The sequence below is a fragment of the Gossypium hirsutum genome, chromosome A02, assembly GCF_007990345.1.
Source record: "Gossypium hirsutum isolate 1008001.06 chromosome A02, Gossypium_hirsutum_v2.1, whole genome shotgun sequence".
NCBI classification, from domain to species: domain Eukaryota; kingdom Viridiplantae; phylum Streptophyta; class Magnoliopsida; order Malvales; family Malvaceae; genus Gossypium; species Gossypium hirsutum.
This window is the reverse complement of record NC_053425.1, coordinates 24921009-24927636: the sequence shown is the minus strand read 5'-3', so window position 1 is coordinate 24927636 and position 6628 is coordinate 24921009.

The following is a 6628-nucleotide window of genomic DNA, read 5'->3' as shown; positions in this document are numbered from 1 at the left end:
ATAGAGTTACAAAGGAAATTAATAATATGAAAAAGTTGTCCTTTAACATGTGTTTAAGAGCCTATTTTTAGAGTTAGGGTCACTGTCATCCTCAACCCTAGGTCAACTGACCCTTTCATATTTAACTTTTGATTGTCTTGGCTTATAAGTATTTCTAGTATAGGATCGATGTTGCGATAACCTAGTGTCTGTGTCGTGACATTGAAGGCAGTATGCTTAGGTTCAGGGTAGCTTCAGGGGTGTGCCGCGACATTCAATGGTTGTGTTGCAACACTGAAGGTAGTCTCAAGATTCTTGCATTCTACTCCATATGTTGCGACATCGAACTTCCCATGTTGCAACACAGTGACCAGTATTGAGTTTGTAAGCCCTCTAATGGTCTCCTGCACACTCACTAAGTACATTAGTTCATCTTTAGGCCTCATTCAGCCCCTAAGGTCAATAAAAGACTCAAAAGACTCTTTTTTATTAGATTTAAACCAAACTATAAAAACTTAACTAAACCACAATAAAAATGCTTATATTCAAGCTCATCAAATACGAAAACTAGTTTAATTTGCTACATCGAATTATGATAAATGAGTCACTAAGGGGGAGAATAGGGGAAATATGAAATGCCAAACTATTTTCATGCTTGAAACTATTTGATGCTTACTATTCTTGAATTCCATACCTTTCTTAAGCCTCAGAAAGTCACAAGCTGAAAAGCCCTATGTGATCTAGGTAGACTTATGTACAATTTGAAATCATATTCAATAATTACATTTACGACTATTTGTATTCTACTAGGAAAATCAAATTACTTGTATAATTTATTGATGGATTCGTACATTTGAGACCCCTAATACTTCTATGTTTTGTATCATACTGAACTGAGGTGTTTAATACCAAAAGTGGTAAGTCAACTATAGATCTTGCCAAGATTATGTGTAAATATAAAATGCTTATTCATGTGCTCCAAAGCTAACATTTGTACCATACTTGCTCAAGGGTCGTCTTTTCATTTACTGTTTCTATTTGTTTTGCTTGAGGACAAGCAATGACTTAAGTGTGGGGGAGTTTGATCTGTCGTAATTCGATATAGTAGATTAAACTAGTTTTCACACTTTAAGAGCTTGAACACAAGCATTTTTGTAAAGTTTTAATTATGTTTTCGTAATTTTAGCTACATCCAATAAAAAATGCAATTTGAGTCTTTTTTTACCTTAGGGGCCGAATAAGGCCTAAGGATGAGCTAATATACTTTGTAAGCTTGTAGGAGACCATTGAAAGGCGTCCTAACTCGATATTGGTAACTGTGTTGCAACATAGAAAGCTGGATGTCACAACATAGTGAGCAAGACTTCCTTCGATATTGTGACACAGCCTGAGGATTTCGCGACACACCCTTGAAGACACCTTGAAGATGAAGCATACTGCCTTCAATGTCGCGACACAAGACCTAGTGTGTCGCAACATGACCTCTGTACGAGAAATAATTATGAGCAATGGGCGTTTTGGTCTGCACAATCAAACGTTAAGTACGATGACGGTAACTGACCTAGGGTTAATGATGATAGATAAATAGGCTCGATTAACATATGTTATTGACAACTTTCATATTTTAGTCGTTAGTTTTTCTCTTTTCTTAGCCTTTAGGTTTATTTCAATTTTTGTTATTTGCTTTGTGGAAGAAATTAGATTTGTAAAACATAATCAAACTCTGTAAGGATTCAACATTCAATTAGAATACAAATCAGGCTTGTTCTAAACCTTATATTCTTAAATGATTGTTCATGCCTATCCTTTCTATCAAGTCTATATTGTTTATGAGATCCATGAGGAACTAATCCTTCCGTGGGAGATTAGCGAGTGGAAGCATGATTAATTAATTGTTTTGTAGGGTTCTCTTAGCATATTAACTATTTAGGGAAGGACGATCTTAAACCCTAGGCCTGATAACCCTAGGAAATCACTAAGGTGGGAATTCACCCAAAATTGGTATAGCCTATCTGTAAACACAATAATCCTGAACCAGTCTGGACTGTGAGGTTGAGAGGTAATTAGTTCTTACCGACTCGTTATTTTAGTGGAAGATCAAAAAATCCTAGTGGTATATCGACTAGTTAATTGAACAAGAAAGCCCAAAGCAACATTTAATTAAGATTATCGAAGCGAGCTAATCACCCATGCTTAGATTTGATAAATTTACTATTTGATTTCTCGTTATTTCTTTATTTCTTTTCTTTTTCTTTTTATTATTATCAAGAATCCTAAAAACCTTGCTTTTTATTTGATCATAATATAATTTATCTAAATTACTAATTAGATCTATTTATGCTTAGGTTAGAATTAATTTAGTGCTCACCTCCCTTGGGTACAATCTTCAGTGTAGTCATCTACTCCGTTTTAATTATATTACAACCTGGCCCGTATACTTGTGGATACCACTTTTTCAAATATTTTGTGCAGGATTTCTACTCTGGACATTGGTATGTCTGGAGGTAATTAGCAGTTAAAAAGGATCACGCACGGAAGGCTATTAAACTTTAGTAGGGTTCATGCAAATACATGAGTTTCGCGTACATATTCAGTTAAATTGAAAATCATAGCAATTACCATACTTCAAATAATGTTAGAACACTCACACTTTTAAAATCATAGTGAAGAACATACTCATAAAGGAGCCCGATCACTCACCTGAAAACAAAGTTTGGCTTTTCCTTTATCCTTACTGGTAAATGGTCCAACTGGGTTGTAACAATACACAACATATATTACTTAAATAGAACAGAACATACATAATTCATGCAATGCAAACCTAGAGAATCACACCCAATAATATAAAGGCTTACCATGAATTGCTACGAACAGAATCTAGAATAGAGACTTTGACAGCAGAATATTCAGTGAAGAATTTCATAGAATTAAGGGCTATATTTATAGACCTAAGAGTTTTGATCATCTTTAGATATGCTACTTGGCTTAGGAAAGTTGTTACTTGCACATAAAGTAGCCCTAGATACACTTAATCAATTTTTTCCTAACTTGAGTATGATTGTATCTTTGATTAGTGAACCCAATTCACACCTTACCCGACGAACCTAATTCCTATACAGACTGGTGAACCCTCCAGCTCGTCCACACATTAGCGAACTTGCCTCGCAGTGGAACTAGCAAACCCCTTACCAGTTTATTTGGCGAATTGCTGTTTAGCAAACACCCTTGTTTAAACTTCATTGGCAAACACTACTACTCGCCTTAGCTTGCAAGAACACTGGCGAACCTTCTTTTTGCATGGTCAAAACTTCCAGGCCCATCTGGGGTGTTCTCCCCCACTAAGACATTTCATCCTCGAAATGTTCAACTTCAAATAGTTGAGGATATTATTTCCTCATAGCTTCCTCTATTTCTCAGGCAGCTTCGCCAATCTTTTGGTTTCACCATAAAACCTTGACCAAAGGGATCCATTTGTTTCACAAGACTTTCACCTCATGAGCCACAATCTTCACTAGTTCTTCCTCACAAGTTAAATCTAGTTGTACTTCAATATCATCTATTTTTACAATATGAGATGGGTCGATGCACTACTTCCTTAGCATAAACACATTGAACACATCATGTATCTTATCCTACTCGTGGGTAACTTGAGTTAAAAAGCTACAAGGCCAACTCTTTTTGCCACTTCATATAAACCAATAAACCTTGGACTTAGTTTTCCTTATTGCCCAAACCTTAGGACTTTCTTCCATTGCAGATACTCTAAGGAACACTTGCTCACCCACTTGATACTCAATGTATTGCCATTTCAAATTAGCGTATGACATTTATCTATCAGCAGTAGCCTTAAGATTTTCACAAATCAGTCTTACTTTTTCCTTTGTTTCATAAACCAATTCAAGTTTAATGATTTTATTTTTATATAACTCAGTCTAACATAGAGGTGTTCGACACCTTCTCCTATACAACGCTTCAAAGTATGCCATTTGAATGCTTACTTGATAACTGTTGTTGTAGGCAAACTCAACTAACGGTAAATATCATTCCTAGCTTCTTACGAATTCTAAAACATAGCTTCACAACATGTCCTCTAGCACTTGTATCATTCTATAGGATTGGCCATCTGTTTGAGAATGATAAGTAGTATTGAAGTAGATCTTTGAACTTAGAGCTCCTTGCAAAATTTTTCAAAATCGCGATTTGAATCTCGAATCTCAATAAAAAATTATAGAAACTGGCACGCCATACAGTCAAATAATCTTGGCAACATAAATCTCAGCAAGCCCTTGCAAACAATCATTAGTGTGTACAGCTAAAAAGTGTGTACTTTTATTGAGGCAATCCATAATTACCCAAATTGCATCTTTCCTGTTCGCAGCCACTAGTAAACCAGTCATAAAATGCATGGTGACTCTTTCCAACTTCCAACTTAGAATCTTAAGTGGTCGTATCATACCTGAAGGAAATTTATGCTCGGGTTTGATTTTCTAACAAGTTAAACACTTAGCCACATATTCTATAACAACTAGTTTTAAACTAGGCCACCAATATAGTTCGCAAAGGTCATGGTACATCTTTTTACTGCTTGGGTGCATCATAATCGACTTGTGTGCTTCTTTAAGTATCATTTACTGCAACACTTCATCACTAGGCACGCATAACCTTCCACAAAAATAGAGCACTCATTCATTGTTAAGTGCAAAATCACCTCGCATTCCCTGTTCCACTTAGAAAACCCTCTTCGTCAACTCTTCATCGTGTACTTGTTTTACTCTAATTTATTGCAATAATGTTGGTCTCATTTGAAGTTCTGCGAGCAGTCCCCTATCACTCTTCACACTTAGCTGTGCTAACATAGCTCACAACTCTCTCACTAAATTTTTGCTTAACGCATCTGCTACAACATTTACCTTACGAAGGTGATTGTCTATCACACAGTGATCCAATTATTTATGAAATACTCGATTCATCAAGGCCACAAAAGTAGCATGTCCATTCATTAATGCAAAGGGCATCACCAAAAACTCATAGTACTGATATATCGTCCTAAAAGCTGTCTTCAACACATAAGATTTCTTCACCTTGAGTTGGTAAAATCCAGACCGCAAATCGTCCTTTGAAAATACAATTGCACCTTGTAGTTGATTGAACAAGTCATTGATTTATGGTAACAGATATTTGTTTTTCACAGTCAATTTATCATTTTTTTTGTAATCGATACACATCCTCATACTTCCATCTTTCTTCACAAATAGTACTGGCGAACCCCAATGTAGTATGAATGAAACCTTTGTCCAACAAATCCTAAAGTTGAATCTTTAACTCATTGAGTTCCTTGGGTGCCATGCGATACAATGTGATAGACACCGGGAAACTGTAAGGCCCCAAATGTTATAAAATTGTTTCTGTAATTATTTGACACAACTGTGTATCTGTTTCAGTGGTTAAGTGTTTTGGGTATGTGTGAGAGGTCCCAAGTTCAAGCCTTAGCTTGGGCAGAATTTTGGTTTTTATTTGAATAAAGGCTTACCTTTGATTAATAGGCTTATAAGTATTTCTTTATTAAATTATGCAAGAATGGGCTTGCTGGTCTAGTGGATAAGTGGAGTATTGGTGTGGGGGAGGTCTTGGGTTCGAGACTGAACGGAGCCAGTATTTTTGCTGCTAATTCCATGAGATTATTTGAGTTGGCTTGGGATACTGAGTATCTGCAACAATTGAGGTTTAGTGGGAGCAAAATAAGGGATTTAGGAGTTACCTAAATTATTTCATTCTCTCTCTGCCGAATTTTCTCTCTAATTTTCCCTTTCTCCATATTCTTTTTTCTTTTTTCTTTCTTTCCTTCTAGTCGAAATCCCCTGGTTGCTGCCGATTCTACTTTTTTTTAACATTAGTTTTTGGTCTTTTTTCTTCATTATTAATTATCTCTGCGGTTGGCGGGAATTCGCTAAGTGTAGGGGTGCGTTTATTTTATTTTTACGATTGTGGGTTTATTAAGAGATTTTTTTTCTATTTAGGAGACAATCGAAATGCTGTGGACTACTAAAAATGCTGCTCTAATCAGCGAGGAACTACCATTGTTCGATAGAGGTAAGGTCGTAGTTAAATTTTAGGATTTGTCTGTCTTTAACAACTCAGTTTAAGTGACTAACTAAGTGGCGTACTATTCAATAATAGGTTCGGGAGTGCTTATGGTTGCGTTAGCTTCGAAATGATACTAGGTGTGTACTTCGAACGCACTGAAAATGAGATTCAATGAAAGTCGAAAAGCTTACTGTCGACGCCATATGGGTGTGTGGTCACCCGTGTGGTAGGACGTGTGACAGCATATGGGCGTGTGGTCGATGAATCAGGCCGAGCACACGTGACACAGGCATGACGAACACGGCTGTGTGAAGGTTGGTGGGCCGTGTGCGAGACACAAACTTGTTCAATTAGGCCCTATGTGCCCACACGGGCACGTGAGAATTTGGGCCTGGCCGTGTGATCCATACGGACAAGGCCAATTTGGGCCGTGTGGGCTACACGGGGGTGTAGGCTCACACGGGCAAGCCACATGGGCATGTGAGCCCATTTTTCTGAAATATACTGTAAGGTTGCATAGGTCGTCCAAGACGACTGTGACTTGTAGTAGAGTTCGTAAGTATTA